The sequence below is a fragment of the Falco naumanni genome, chromosome W (assembly GCF_017639655.2).
Source record: "Falco naumanni isolate bFalNau1 chromosome W, bFalNau1.pat, whole genome shotgun sequence".
NCBI lineage: Eukaryota > Metazoa > Chordata > Aves > Falconiformes > Falconidae > Falco > Falco naumanni.
Window position 1 is genome coordinate 23,219,880 of NC_054079.1, and position 16,677 is coordinate 23,236,556.

At 45.4% G+C, this 16,677-nt stretch overlaps 1 pseudogene; it reads right to left on the reverse strand.

Annotated features, from left to right (window-relative positions):
• The window catches only part of LOC121080443, a 111,992-nt pseudogene extending 95,551 nt beyond the window's left edge, over window positions 1–16,441 (reverse strand).
• Between the last annotated feature and the right edge of the window lie 236 nt (window positions 16,442–16,677).

Consider the following 16,677-nt stretch of genomic DNA (forward strand, 5'->3'; position numbering starts at 1 on the left):
ACCCACAGAAAGAATCATAGAACAGCTCAGGTGGGAAGGGACCTTGAAAGAACATCTGGTCCAACCTTTCGTGGAAAAGGCAGCCTAGATGAGATTATCTAGCGCTCTGTCCAACTGCATTTTGAAAACCTCTATAGAATGATGGGGACTTTACCACATCCCTGGGGAGTTTGTTCCAGTGATTGATTGCTCGGAAACAGTGTTGAATGCTTTGCTGAAGTCCAGTCTGTGACTGACCAAAAAACCCCTACAATTGAAGAAGGCTTGAAAGAGATGGGCAAGGGTGATGAGCCCATGAAGCTCAGGCAATAATGTAGGGTGTGACTGACCACAGCTGTTGCAATGAAAGCTGGCTTTATATCAACACAAAGGGGACCAGAGGGTGGCCTATTTTTAGATAAACAGCTATCCACAGTTGGGTGGATCAACTGGTAGTGTAAATGTTTCTCCCTGAGTTCATTAAAAGAGTGTGAATGTCTCCCTGAGTTAGCCAGACCAGCATGGGGTGAGTGAATACCTGTCTCAGTCCAACATAGATGTATTGAGCTTAGGTAGCAAGGTGGTTGTGTTGTGGTGTTGGTTTTGGTTGGGTTTTGGGGGGGAGGGGGGGATACAGGGGTGGCTTCTGTGAGAAGCTTCTAGGAGCTCCCCTTATGTCTGATAGAACCAATGACAGCGAGACCACTGTGAGGCAGGCTGCCCCACCTGCAGCCCAGGGAGATGAATGGTGGGGCAGACACCCTGAAGCCCTTGGAGGACCTCACATCGGAGCAGGTGGATGCCCCAAAGGAGACTGTGATCCCATGGGAAGCCTGCACTGGAGCAGGCTCCTGGCAGGACCTGTGGCCCCATGAAGAGAGGAGCCCACACTGGAGCAGGTTTTTCTGGCAGGCCTTGTGACCCTGCGGGGGACCCACATTGGAGCAGTCTGTTCCTGAAGGACTGCACCCCATGGAAGGGACCCACGCTGGAGCAGTTCATGAAGAAACCACAGCCCATGAGAAGGATTCACGTTGAAGAAGTTCATGGAGGACTGTCTCCTGTGGAGGGACCCCATGCTGGAGCAGGGGAAAAGTGTGAGGAGTCCTCCCCCTGAGAAGAAAGGAGCGGCAGAGACAATGTGATGAACTGACTGCAGCCCCCATTGCCCCATTCCCCATCCCCCTGCACCACTCAGGGGGAGGAAGTAGAGAAAATCGGGAGTAAAGTTAAGAAGGGAGTGATGGGGGAAAGTTTTTTTAAGATATGATTTTATTTCTAATTATCCTACTCTGATTTTATTGAGAATAAATTAATTTACCCAAGTTGAGTCTGTTTTGCCTGTGACAGTAATTGGTGAATGATCTCTCCCTGTCCTTATCTTGACCCACAAGCCTTTAGTTATATTTTCTTTCCCCTGTCCAGCTGAGGAGAGGAGTGATAGAGTGGCTTGGTGGGCACCTGGTGTCCAGCCAGGGTCAACCCACCACAAGGGAAATGCCCAAAATATATAAGGGGAGGCAGAGAAGGGGCATACCCAGGAAAAGAGTCCCAGGAAAGCAGGAGTGAGGTCCAGGAAAGGAGGAGGGTAAGGTACATGAAAAGAGGGTGAGACAAAGGGGAAACCCAGAAAAGGAGGCCAAGGTGGGGAAGAGGAGGGTGAGGTGAGGCCCAGGAAAGAAGGGTGATGCAGGAAAGAGGAAGGTAAGGCAAAACCCAGGAAAGGAGGATGAGGAGGGGAACAGGAGGACGAGAAGAGGAAAATGAGGGAAAGTACTAAGAAAGGAGGAAAAACCAAATGAGAGGAAGATGAGATGAGGCAGAGGAAGGTGAAGCTCAGGAAAGGAGAATGAGTGAGGCAGAGGAGAGGGTGAGGAGAGGCCTAAGAAAGGAGTGAGGCAAGGCCCAGGAAAGGAAGGTGATGCCAAGGAGAGGTAAGGCTCAAGGAAAGGATGATGACGTGAGGTAGAGGCAAGAGCCAAGGACCTGTGAGCAGGGTGAGATGAGGCCCAAGGAGCTGGGAGCAAGGCACCAGGGGTGAGGCCCAAAGGATGTGGGGGTAAGGGCCAAGGAGCCAGGGACAGGGTGAGGTGAAAAAAAGGCAAGGATCCAGGGGAGGAGTGAAATGAAAGCAACGGAACCTGGGGAAAGGCAAGAGCGAGGCAAGGGCCTATGAGCTGGTGGCTAGGGGAGGGCTAAGGAGAAGCCCAAGGAGGGGAGGGTAAGGCAACAGCCAAGGTGCCAGAGACAAGGAGCTGGGACAGAGCGAGCTGAGGCCCAAGGAGCTTAGGGTGTGCTGGTGGTGAGACAAGGCCTGAGGACCTTAGGGCATGCTAGCAAGGCCAAAACAGCCGGAGGCAAGGAGCTGGGGGAGATGAAGCCAAAGAAGCCGGGGCTGAGGCACGGCTCAAAGAGTGCAAGGCAAGAGTGAAGGAACTGAATAAAAGGTGAGGATGAGGTGAGGGCCAAGGAGACTGGGGCAAGGCCCAAGCTAGGCAAGAGCCAAGGAAAGGTGGAAGAGGGTGAGGTTGTCACCCGAAATCAGGAATCAAACCTCTTAACACCAACGTAGTATTAAGAAGCAGGCACTGCAGCGCTGGGTGCTCGGTGGCATCTCCACAAATCAAGCACTGTAAACCATTGATAATTTTCTCTTAATGCAGTTAAGAATGTATATGGGCTTGCAACAACAGGATGTATATCTTTAACCAATTGGTTCATAGCTCTTAAATCCTGAACTAGTCTGTATTCACCTGAAGGTTTCTTTACTGGCAAGACTGGAATATTATATTCTGATTCACATTCTTCAAGAATCCCATATTTTAGAAACTTATCAATTAACTTCTTAATTCCTTGCCTCACTTCCGGCTTAATTGGGTATTGTTTAATTCTTACCGTTTTTGCCTGTTCCTTTAATTCTATTGTTACAGGCTGTGCTGCCTCAGACTTGCCAAGTATGTCTGTGTTCCAGACTATTGGCATGACAGCCTCATCCACTTCTTGGGGTGTCTGCATTTCTTTCACCTTCTCTTCTATCATTAGCATTTCTCCTGGTTTTGATTCTGGGATTTTAAAAGAAAACTTCTCCTTCCTCAAAAACTATTTGTGTATTTAACTTAGATAATAAATCCCGCCCTAACAAAGGTATTGGACAATCTGGTATGTATAAAAATTCATGTGTAATTATTTTATATCCAAATTTTAAATCCAAGGGTTGTAGGAATGGCCTGTTTTCCTCTTTCCCTGTTGCTCCAACTATTTTTGCAGTTTTATTTCCTGGTTTCCCTTTACAAACATTTAATACAGAATACGTTGCTCCAGTATCAACCAGAAATTTGACTCCTTCATTTCCCAGTTTAAAATCCTCTTTATATCTGGCACTGATTGTCCCATAAATATAATGTCATTATTAGATTATTCTGACTGATCAATTTACATTCCTTTTGCCAAATCGTTTGTTGCCTCGGATAAAAGAACAAATCCACATATGGGACTTCATTCCATTTCCCTTCTCTCCTACAAAACAGCATCAATTGCAATATAGTATTATAACTTAGTGTTCCATTAGTTGGCCACTTTTCCCTGATCTTCTAAAATGTGCAATGGCCACCAATTATTACAATATTATATCATTTGATTTTTTTCATAAATCTTCATGGGGTGAATACCCCAGTGTGTTAACAAACATCCTAACGGCGAGGTTTTCGGTATCTTTTCATCCAATGTTAAATTCCCCACACTTTTACTCTTAAATAATTTTATAAGTCTTGTTGCCATGTTACCAGGTTTTTTTTCTTCTTTTTCTCTTTTTTTTTTCTTCTTTTAGTTATTACCTTATATAACGATCAAATCAAACACTTTGTCCTTCTCTGACCAAGCCCCTCGTGGGATGTTGGGACAGTGTATGGGGACTCCACACTCACTTCCTGCACATCTCAATCACCCACTCACACACTCAACAGAACATCGACAGAACAGATAACATTCAAATTTTCAAGTTTCAGCAGTTACCCACTTGTAACTTAGATGTAAACTTTAAAATCAATATATGTGCATATTACAACCAAAACAAATGTCTAACCTAAAAATTAGGCAGACGATAATTCACATATATATTGTTCAACCAAATGTGTACACAACCAAAAAAAATTGTCCAACCCAGCAATAGCTTTCGATTATGACTTATGGGCAAACCAAACAAATGTCTAACCTGATAACAGCTTTTGCTTATGCCGAGCAGACCAACCAAATCCGGAACCCTTGAGCCCCAACCCTGCGCAGCTTTCGCTGCACCTTATGGGCAGGCTATACAACCAAACATTTATTATTTTTTTTTAAGGAACTGCCTTACCGCATTCCATGGAATGTTGTGAGGAGCTTTATGGGTCGAGGGTGATGGTTCTCCCCGAGAAATCCTCGGTGCTGGCCAGAGCTCGATCAGCACTCAATCCCCTCCAATCTCACTCGCAAGGTCCCATCTGGGTCGCCAAAGCTGTCACCAAAATCGGGAATCAAACCTCTTAACACCAACGTAGTATTAAGAAGCAGGCACTCCTTTATTGCAGCGCTGGGTGCTCGGTGGCATCGCCACAAATCAAGCACACCTGTGTAGATTTTACCATTACATTTATACACAAAATTACAAGTTTGTACACTCCCAGTTACAATGATTGGTTAGAAATTTGCATAGAATTGTAATATTTGCTGTGTCATCCTTTTCTGTTACTACGCTTGCGCAGGGGAAGGGTCTTCACCTGGGCAAGGGGTCTTCTTGACCTGTGGGCGTGATTTTTAGTATTATAATGAAGGTAGTTCACTTCAGGACACCTTAAAAGTAAGTTTTGTTGCCAAGTTGGACGGCTGGATATCGGCCTTGCCAAGCTGTCCAATAACTCATCCTATACACAATAGCACCAGGGTGCTCTGGTTATGGTCTAGAGAGTAAAGACTAAGGGTATTATGGTCTATAGCATAGAGACTTCAAGTAACAGTCTCGGATAACAAGCAGGCACAGTGATTCATACGTCATTGGTTAATAAGTGTTAACCATAATTCTATCATGAAGGTTAATTCCTTAGAATCAAAATGTTCTTATAACTAACTGTTACATAAACACAAAATATAGAAAGGTTCAGTAAAATCTTAAGATAATCTGCAACAAGGTGAGTCCCAAGGAAGCAGGGGAATGGCAAGGCCCAAAGAGGTCAGGACAAGGGCCAAGGAGCCAGGTATGGGGTGAGGGTGAGGCAAGAGCCAAGGACACGGGGGTGGCGAGAGGTGGGAGCAGGGAAAGAACAAGGCACCGAGATGACAGACAGGCCCAGGGTGAGCCTCAGCCCAAGGTTGGCGAGGCAATGGGGAGCCGAGCCTCTACCCTGAAGGTGCTGAGGTTAGGGCAACACAAGTGCAAGCCTCAGACTGAGGGCAGCGAGGTGAGGGTGAAGCAAGGAAAAGCAATAGGAGCAAGGTGAGGGCAAGCCTTGGGTCAAAGGCAGCAGGGAAAGGACAAGCCTCAGCATAAGGGCAAGCCTTGGCCCAAGGGCAGCAAGGGCAAGGGCGAAGCAAGGAAAGGCAATAGCAGTGAGGTGAGGGCAAGACGAGGGCAAGGCAAGGGCGAGGTGAGGTTGAGCCGCGGCCTGAGGGTGGTGAACTGCACGCAAGCTTCATGCTGAGGGCGACGAGGGCAAGGTAAGGTTGAGCCTCAGTCTGAGGGTGCTGAGGTGAGGGTGACATGAGGGTGAGCTTTGGCCCGAGGGAGGCAAGGCGAGGGTGAGGTCAGGGCAAGCCTCGGCCTGAGGCTGGCAAGGTGAGGGCAAGGCAAGAGCGATGTGAGGCCAGAGGCTGGCAATGCAACACCAGAGGCTGGAGAGGTGAGGGCACTGAAAGTGAGGCACAGGTGAATCTTGGCATGAGGACAGCAAGACAAGAATGAGGTGAGGGTGAGGCGAAGGTGAAGCAAGGGCAAGCCTCAGCCTGAGGGCAATGAGGTGAGGGCAAGGCAAGGACGAGCCTCAGCCAGAGGGTGTCAAAGGAAGGGCGAGGCAACAGTGAGCCTTGGTCCAAGAGCCGTGAGGTGAGGGTGAGGCAATGGGCAAGCTTTGGCCCAAGATGATGCAGCAAGGAGAGGGAGAGGCAAGGAGTTCTGGGTGAGAGAAGGAGAGGGTGAAGCCAGGGCAAGGCAAGAGCGAGCCTTGGCCCAAGTGCAAGGGCGAGGGTGATTCTCGACCCAAAGGGCGGCAGGGGCAAGGACAAGCATGAGCCCCAGTCAAGGAGAGAGCATTGGCAATGCGAGAGCGAGCCTTGGCCTGAGGGCATCGAGGGCCAAGACAAGGGCAAGGTGAGGAAAGGGCAAGGGTGAGCCTTGGCCTGAAGGGTGGCGAGGTGAGGGTGAGTCTTGGCCAGAAGGCAGTGAGGTGAGGGGGAAAGCGAGGAGCGAGGCGAGGGTGTCAAGGGCAAGGTGGGGGCAAACCTCGGCCCGAGGGCAGCGAGTTGAGGATGAAGCGAGTTCATGCCTCGGACCAAGGGGTGGCGAGGCGAGAGGAGGGCGAGAGCAGGGTGAGCCTCAGCCTGAGGGTGGTGAGGCATGGGCAGTAATGCAAGGGTGAGACCAGGGCTGAAGTAAGGCTCAAGAAGAGAAGGGCAAGGTGAGGCCCAGGCAGAGGAGGATGAGGCCAGGCATGAGGGGTCAGGCGGGCATGGGGAGGCCCAAGGACTGGATGCCAAAGCTAGACAGCAAGGCTCAGAGCCCAAGGGAATGCAAGACAAGTGAGACAAGGCCTGAGGCCAAAGCAAGGTGGGCGGGGCCAAAGGGGAAATTGGTGAGGTGGCAGGTGAGGTGAGGCCCAAGACAAGGAGGGTAAAATGGGAGGCCAAAGTGAGATGGCCAAGTCCTGAGACCCCAAGGAGAGGTGAGATGAGCAAGGCAAGGCCCAAGGGGAGACAGGCAAGGCCAAAGCAAGATGGATGAGGCAAGTCCCATGGCCAAAGCAAGGCGCAAAGGGAGACAGGTGAGGCAGCAGGCAAGGCAAGTCCTGAGGCAAGACAGGCAAGGCAAGGCCTGAGGTGAGACCCCAGAGGGAGGCCCAAGGCCAAAGTGAGACAGGCGAGGCCCAAAGTGAGGTGAGACAGGCAGGCCAGTGGGCAAGGCAAGATGGGCGTGGCCCAAGGACAGGCAAGATCTAAGTTGAGGAAGGCAGGGAGAGGCCTGAGGAGCCGGGGGCAAGAGGAAGGCAAGGGCAAGGGCCAAGGAGAGGAGGACGAGCTAAGGGCAGGGCCTGAGGAACCCAGGGACATGGTGAGGGCAAGGCTCAAGGAGAAGGGGGTTGCGAGGCTAGGGTTCAGGAGCCAGCCAAAAGGATGAGAAGATGGCAGGGCCCGAGGTGGGGGGTGTGGGATGTGAGGCTCAGCAGGAGGTGGATCCAGTCAAGACCCACGATTGGAGGGCAAGGCCCAGGTCCTAGGAAACAAGAGTATGGGCCAACGAGGGCTACACCCAGGAAAAGAGAGGGAGGCTGAGATGGGGCATGCCCAGCAAAACGGGGGGAGGGGCCAAGGAAAGGGTGGGAGGCATGCCCAGGAGAGATACCCCACACCCATTTGCAGAGACACACACATACAACCTGTTCCAGTAGAACCAGTATGCCATGGTGTTAAAAGAAACCACTCAATTTATACACCATAATCCAGAACTCATAACCACAAAACCTAGAAGCCCACTTATGCAGATAGCTCTAGCATGGTGCATACAGAATATGAAGGGCTGATATGCAGCAGGAGTTTCAGTTATTTTGGTCTAGCCATTGTAGAGGAAAAGTAAAGCTGCATGAAAACAAACAGTAGCTTCTCTATTATCTTAGGGTTGGAGTTTTTTTTGTGGTTTTGTTTGTTGGTTTGGGTTTTTTGAATATAATGTATATGGATAATACTGTACTCGCCACCAACCACACACCCCGCCCCCCAACTATTTTGCAATGTTTTATAGCCTACGTCCTTTGCAAGAAGAGTGTTTTAGTAGAACTTTTACACTGATTCTGGAATTTAGTTTCATGCTACTTCTGACTGTCATCCAAAATCAGTTAGTTTAAAAAAAAACCCATTTTATATACTTTAAAATAGTTATGTGACCGAATTCTGCATTTATTTTATTCCGTGTTGGAACTTAACTAGAATTAGATAAAAGCTCAGGCTACAGGGCCCAAACAGTTTCCTGAAGTTACTCTTTTACCAGCTCACAGCCATTGTGACACTGAACAGAGGAATGTCTGAAGCCTGCAAGGACTTCATTTGCAATAACTGCAACAAGAACTAAAGATGGTCTTCCTATGCAAGACTGTTACCATCCCAGTGAGTGGAATTCTAAGCCTCTCACCCACAGTTATTAGTGTCATCTAAGCTTTCCATAGTTAAATTGCACTATGGATCATCCATTTTCTATCCAGCAAGTGCATTCAAAACCACATCTGCCTAAGCACTAAAACCAAATCAATTATTTGCTGTAAGAACTGAATGCAGCACAAAGTGTACAGGATTGATAAAATACTACTCACTACTCTTCAAACTTTTTAAAGTATAACACCAGTTCTTATAAAAATCTCACAAAATCCTTACCACTAAAGATGATAGTGACTGATATGTAATATTTTAAAAAGTCAATACATTTCCTAGGAAATTTCAAGTTTTTAAAAAACAGAACCAAAAAAGAAGTTACTGACAGATACCTCCTACAATTACTACACCTCACTATTTATCAATGAGCACATCTATCCATGTCAGTGAATTATGACATTCAATTATCTAAATGGAGCAAGCTGCAATACCACCACTAACCTAAGCAGCTTACTCGGGAGAAGAGTAAATATTTATACCATCTGCATATAAATACCCAAAGGTGCAGGAGCAGTCTGCAAACTGGGACCATGCGCGGCAATCAGTTAGCTGAGGGGAATTTGCTCGAGCTTGTCTAGACAACAATTAACATGATGAGGCATGTTTGCAGAGCACAGGGGGGTGGGAGACGGATGGCGCCAAGGATGGCGCCAAGGAAAGGTAACACCTTGCTGTTGATTGCTGGTAGTTAACCACCAATCAGGGATTGCCTGGTATGCAGTGCTTAGCTTCAAGAACCAATCTGTTTAAAACGCGCAGCTTTTGAAAGTGTTTATAAACTCGTGTTTCTGTACAATAAACTGACATTTGCTTGCATCAAGCTGCGTCCCGTCTCTTCATTCGCCGCAAATTGGTGACCCCGACGTGATCCGTTTAAGGATCTATAGTGAAGGGCTCTCGAATCGCCTATCTGAGCGACATGCAGCGAATCCCACAGAACTTTGAATGATCTGCTGAAAGGAAGCAGGAGCCGGCTGAAATCCCTCCGGAGTTGAGAGGTGAGCTGTGGGAAATCCGTAATGGGGAATCAGGGTTCGTCCCCAGAAGGAGACGTTTATGAGCTTATGAAAGGTCTTCTTAATAAACATAAGAAAAATATCTCTTGGCAAGACCTTAAAGCAATGCTCAAGTGGGTGCAAGTAAATATGCCCGCAGTGACTGCATCTACAATTTTTACGCGGGAACTTTGGGACGACACAGGGGTGAAATTATGGGATTCTGCGACAAAAGGCAATATTGAGTCCCACCGTCTGCTTTCTTCATGGAGAGTTATTTTTGAGACTATGAAAGCAGAGGAAGGAGAGGAGGAGGAATCGCAAGCTCCTATAGCTCTTTCCTTATCAGCCTCTAAGTCACAGTGCTCTAGACCCCTGGGTGTCAATGCAGTGGGGTATCCGCCAGAAGAAGAGCCTTTTGACCCAGGACCGATAGACTGTGAAAAAGAACCTGATTTATACCCTCCTGATCTACGTGATGTGTGGACAAAAATAAAGAAAACAAGCCTTAAAGGAGGGGGATTTAGAAATGGCTAAAACTATAGTTGCTCCGGTCTTGTATTCTCAGGGTCGAGCAGGGGGAGCACGATGGGAGCCTCTTTCTTTTTCGGTTGTTAAAGAACTGCGCCGCACAGTCACAGAACATGGTATTTCTTCTCCCTATTTTATAAGTCTGTTATCTTCTGTGTTTGATACTTATATCATGACTCCTCATGATTTGAAATCTTTAGCACGATTGCTATTAACCCCGACTCAGTATACGTTGTGGGAGTCGCATTGGAAAGGAGGATTGCAAGCACTCCTGCTCACGTATGTTAATCATAATGATCCTGTATTAGCTGCACTGACAATAGAACATCTTACGGGCACCGGTGCACATGTTGATCCGGTAGCGCAGGCTCAACACTGCCCCCGTGCGACTCTCGAGGCAATTAGAGAAGAGTCGAAAAAGGCTTTTTTCCAGGTTCCTGACGTACAAAAGCCACAAAAAGCCTTTACTAACATCACTCAGGAGTCTCGAGAACCTTATATGCAGTTTATTGATAGACTAAAACAGGCTTTGGAACGTCAAGTAGATAATGTGGAAGCTCGGGATATATTGCTAACAAAACTAGCTGTTGAAAATGCTAATGCTGATTGTAAAAGGCTATTGAAGTCTATTCCCAACCCAAACCCCACTCTGGTGGAAATGGTGGAAGCATGTAACCGAATCGGTACGGTTGACCATAAGTTTGAAGCTATGGCTGCTGCTTTTGCAACGATGCGTGGTGTGGGGAATTGCTATGGTTGTGGTAAGCCTGGTCATCTAAAGAGAAATTGTCTTGCGCGGGCTGCGGGGAATAAACAACAACCTCCTGGCCCTGGAGTTTGTCCAACATGTCGGAAAGGGCGTCATTATGCTAATCAATGTCGATCTAAGTATGATTTCCAGGGACAACCGATACAGGGAAACCGACCGCGGAGCGCGGGGCAGCGACGCGCGCAGGACACAAGTGCCACAGCTGACATTTCAACAAGCTCGGAGAGAAGCATCGACGCCTCAAGTCTCTGTCCAGCAACCTCAGGCAGCGCAGGATTGGACCTGGCAACCTCACACACAGTAACGTTGCTCGATTCCTCGGTTCATTTATTATCAACAAATGTCAAAGGATCATTACCCCCTGATACACAGGCTTTATTAATTGGTAGATCTTCCACAACATTGTCTGGTCTATTTGTTTTACCAGGTGTTATTGACTCTGACAGTGTGGACGAAATCAAAATCATGGCATGGACTCCATTTCCACCCTGTACGATACCTCAAGGTAGTAGAATAGCGCAATTGATTCTGATCCCGGCAGGGGTAAGCTCTCTTACCACTGATCACCCTCTGCAGAGGAGAGGAGGTTTTGGTTCTACAGGGTTGCCTCACATTTTGTGGGTACAATCTATTTCTCCACAGCGACCTATGTATCAGTGTACCCTTATTTACAATGACCAACAAATAGCACTAAATGGGATCATTGACACTGGAGCTGATGTCACAGTAATTTCTCAAGCCAAATGGCCTCCACAATGGCCACTGACTAATGTCTCTCAGACACTGGCTGGGATAGGGGGGACTGGTAACAGTCGTCAGAGTTTGGAACTAATTCGAATTCAAGGACCAGAGGGACATGTGGCTTCTGTTAAACCTTTTGTGCTACCTGTCCCTATGGTTTTGTGGGGACGTGATGTATTGTCACAATGGGGAATGTCCATCCGTACACATTTTTAGATGGGGCCCATTGAAGTGCGTGACACCCTGAAAATAACCTGGAAAACTGATGTTCCTATTTGGGTGGATCAATGGCCCCTTCCTTTGGAAAAACTTCGCGCACTTCAAAACTTAGTCTCAGAACAACTGTCCAAAGGACATATTGTACCCTCTACCAGCCCATGGAATTCACCAGTTTTTGTTATTAAAAAACAAACTGGCAAGTGGCGCTTGCTCCATGATCTCAGAAAAATTAATGATGCTATGGAAGATATGGGAGCCCTCCAACCTGGGCTCCCGTCTCCAACTATGATCCCTCGACATTGGCATCTAACTGTCATAGATCTTAAAGATTGTTTTTTCAGTATCCCATTGCATATAGATGATACCCCAAAATTTGCCTTTTCCATTCCAAGCATCAACATGCAAGCTCCGTTGCAGAGATATCAGTGGGTTGTACTGCCACAAGGTATGAAAAATAGCCCTACAATGTGTCAATGGTACCTTGCAAAAATACTCAGTCCTGTCCGAAATGCTATGCCTACTGTGTTATTGTATCATTATATGGATGACCTTTTAGTGGCAGCACAACATCACAAAGTCATGGAGAAAGCTGTAGCCCTTGTCACAGATGCCGTGAATTCGGCAGGTCTCTCTATAGCACCAGAAAAGGTCCAGAAGTTTCCCCCTTGGAAATATCTGGGCTGGCGAATAAGAGCACACACTATTGTTCCTCAACCATTGCAGATCAATACCAATGTAAGAAACCTGCATGATGCACAAAAATTACTGGGAACAATAAATTGGGTTCGACCATTATTGGGAATTTCTAATACAGACTTGGGTCCTTTGTTTGACCTACTAAAAGGGGACACTAATCTTTGTTCTCCACGTAGTCTTAACTCTGAAGCAGATACATCTTTACAAAGGGTTGCCTCAGCTATTGCTTCTCGACAGGCCCACCGATGGGCTCCTGAACTACCTTTTTACTTGATTATTTTAAACCCTGCACGACAGCCTCATGCCCTGATATTTCAATGGGACCTTCAGAACTCAGACCCCCTGTTAATTATTGAATGGATCTTTTTACCTAACCAGTCTACAAAAACTATTTTGACACAACATGAAATGTTTGCCTCTCTGATTGTTAAAGCTAGATCACGCCTGTTAACCTTATCAGGGAAGGATTTTGTCTGTATTTGTCTACCAATAACAACAGTATACTTACAATGGCTTTATCAGCAATCAGACAGCTTTGCTATGGCACTTGCTGACTATACAGGTCAAATAACTTCCCATCCACCTTCACACAAACTGTTTAACATTGATTTTCGTCTGATGTTAAAACCCAGAAGAAGCGAACAACCCTTACAGGCACTTACTGTCTTTACAGATGGATCAGGCAAATCACATAAATCTGTTCTTCTATGGTGGGATGATCAACGGAGACAATGGGATTCGGACATAGAGACAGTCTCCGGTTCACCTCAAATAGTAGAACTGAATGCAGTTGTTCGTGTTTTCCGAAAATGGAATGTACCACTCAATCTTGTTACTGATTCTGCTTATGTTGCAGGTATTGTTACACGAGCTGAAGCTTCTGTGCTGCGAAATGTTTCACATTCACAACTTTTTACCCTGTTACAGGAACTTATTTTCCTTTTGGACTCTCGATCTGCACCTTATTTTGTTATGCATATTAGGTCTCATACCTCACTACCTGGTTTTCTTGCAGAAGGTAACCGACGAGCTGATCTATTGACGTTACCAGTTCAAGTACTGCCAGACCGTATTGCACAAGCTAAACTGAGTCACTCTTTTTTCCATCAAAATGCTGGAGCTCTTAAGCGACAGTTTGACCTTACTTCTCACCAAGCATCAAATATTATTGCTGTCTGTCCTGATTGTCAAAAACATTCTTTCCCATCAATTGCTGCAGGAGTTAACCCTAGAGGATTACAAAGCCTACAATTATGGCAAACAGATGTCACACATTATTCTGAATTTGGTAACCTTAAATATATCCACTCTTCCATTGATACATTTTCAGGTGCCTTGTTTGCCTCTTGTCACACAGGAGAAAAGGCACGAGATGTTCGTAGACATTTAATGCGTGCTTTTGCTACATTGGGTATTCCCTTAAAGATAAAGACAGATAATGGTCCAGCTTATGTTTCAACAACTATAAAAACCTTTTTTTGTCCTATGGGGCATAACTCATATTACTGGCATTCCTCATTCCCCCACCGGTCAATCTCTCATTGAACGGTCTCATCAGTCTCTAAAACGTTTATTACAACAACAAAAAGGGGGAATGGGAATGGCTATTCCGGAGGAACGGTTACAGAAAGCATTGTATGTTTTTAATTTTTTGAATTGTTCTTTAATAGATAACAACCCACCGATAGTTCGACATTTCACTGCAAATACCTCCTTCGAGGCACGGGTTTAAAGCCCCAGTATCGGTCCGAGATCCAGAAACAGGTAAAATTATGGGACCATATCCTCTTGTTACATGGGGAAAAGGTTATGCTTGTGTCTCTACAGAAAAAGGACCTAGATGGATCCCAGCGAAGAATGTAAGACCTTTCCGTGAACCTTTACCGCAGACAACTGATAGCGACACTGACCCTACAGAATGAAATAAAAACTGTGTGAGGATTACTGTTTTGCATTAATGTTAGATACCCAAAATCAGGACATAGAATATAGATTTCGCTTTTTACAGCGCCTAGAACGAACACTATCACCCTGGATCAAACCACTTAACAAAGGTAATACTCTTGGACTAAGCACGGGAACAGGACAACTCACAGGACAACTCGGACAATGATTCCATTGACACTGATGAGGGGAATGGAGGATTCATAATGAGAGAACAACTAGGTATTGTGAAGGAGAATAGGAAAGATAAACATGATTATTTAGTGTTTAATAGGTGTCTGCACAGTTGTAGAGATATATAGCTATGTAACTACATGAATGATTCCTGCCCTGAGCCTGGTGGCGCATACAGCTGCGGTTTGTGTCCTGGCTCAGAGATGTAAATAGGGGCTTCTCTGTTATGGTAAAGTGTCTCTCTTTGCATAAAAAAGAGGGAATGAAGGGAATGACCCCAGAGGTATGTTCAGAGAAGGCATGCTATGTTTCTGACTTTTTGACTGAAGCAGTTCTTGTTTGGTGTGCCCTTCCACCTATGTATAATGTTAATCCAAAAGATGATATTGTTTACACTTTGAATGTCGATCATTGTCTTTCTGTAGATGCTAATGTAGTAGGAGGCTATGATGGGAACGTGTCGCAGCCGTTCTTATCTTACCCAGAGTAACAGCAGGGAAAGCATTAAAGAGTTAAATCACCTTGTTTGGTAGGCAGTTAAGAATGTGAGTCAAAATTGCCACTGTTTTTTTGTTGTTGGTTCAGGGACATGGCTGTGAGGATTTTGATGGTATGTGCTGCGTGGATTTTAGGCGCCCCATTGCAGCAACATGTTATCAAAGTCTGAGAAAATTTCAGCCTTTTTTGGCATCCATTCATTCAATTGGCAGTATTGTTTGCTATTACCTTGGTTGCTGTCATGTTTGCAAGGGCCCTGCAGAACATGGCAAACCTGGTACTAGCTGTTCAAAACAAAAAGGGGAAATTGTAAAATTGTATGGAACAGAGACAGTGGGTTATTTTGACACTGATAATATGTCTCAGTTGTTTTTTTATTTGTTCTATTACTTATACCTTGTTTTTACTTGTTCGGTTTCAAAGGTTCTTTTTGTGCAACAGGAAGGGGGAGATGCAGGAGCAGTCTGCAAACTGGGACCATGCGCGGCAATCAGTTAGCTGAGGGGAATTTGCTCGAGCTTGTCTAGACAACAATTAACATGATGAGGCATGTTTGCAGAGCACAGGGGGGTGGGAGACGGATGGCGCCAAGGATGGCGCCAAGGAAAGGTAACACCTTGCTGTTGATTGCTGGTAGTTAACCACCAATCAGGGATTGCCTGGTATGCAGTGCTTAGCTTCAAGAACCAATTAGTTTGAAATGCGCAGCTTTTGAAAGTGTTTATAAACTCGTGTTTCTGTACAATAAACTGACATTTGCTTGCATCAAGCTGCGTCCCGTCTCTTCATTCGCAGCACAAAGGTGTTCTGGTTTGTTTTTTTAAACATGGTTACCTTGCTGTTCTACATACTAGCTCAAGTGTATCACTGAACTATTCCAGATTAACCTTGTATTTATGGAGACAGACATTTTTAACCAATTATTTTATTGTTGTTGTTAATATGCATTTCAAAAAAAGCACAAACCCAATTATACTAATTTAAGAGAACATTTCATACCTGGAAATTGTTCATCAGCCCATACTGACACCCTGTCTGACAGGATGAGAAATCATAGTTTAATTTGCAAGCTGCAGTAGTACAATTTTTCAGCTCGGTGATAATGGTATTATTAACTTTCCCTGTAGCATCTCGAACAACACAGGAACCTAGAGCAGAGCCATCACAAGAATAAGCATTAACAGACTGAACCTGCACTTAAGAAGGACGTATCTAGGTTACTTCCCTTTTTAGGTAAGCATATTCTCACAGAGCAACATCAAGATAAGGCATTTAATTTTTTAATAAGTTTCACTCTTAAGCACTTCTTCACCATGAAGAAATAATGCAATCAAGATAACCATCTGCTTTCTTGTTTGAGAAAAGCCTTAGTTTTAGAGAAACCAGAGTCCAATAAGTAAGAAAAAGAAAATCTTAGCACAGAGGAAAGCTATAAATCACTTGAACTGCAAAAATTTAATAGCTCATTTTTAGTTCAATCTTCTATTTCTTTGAATCATGACTTACCCATAGCACTTTATTTTAAGTTAGTATTAAGCAACATCACTTACATAACACATTGTTAGTGTGTATGTCTGTGTGTTTGGTTTGAGTTTCTTTTTAAAAATTTTCTTGGTGCAGTTTTCCTAGTGGAGTGCAGTTTTGTAGTGATACATACATACATATATAAACAGGTTGACACAATTTTGCAAGGTTTTATTTTCCTAGAAGATTGTGTTATGATTCCACAGTAAAAAAAATTCCACC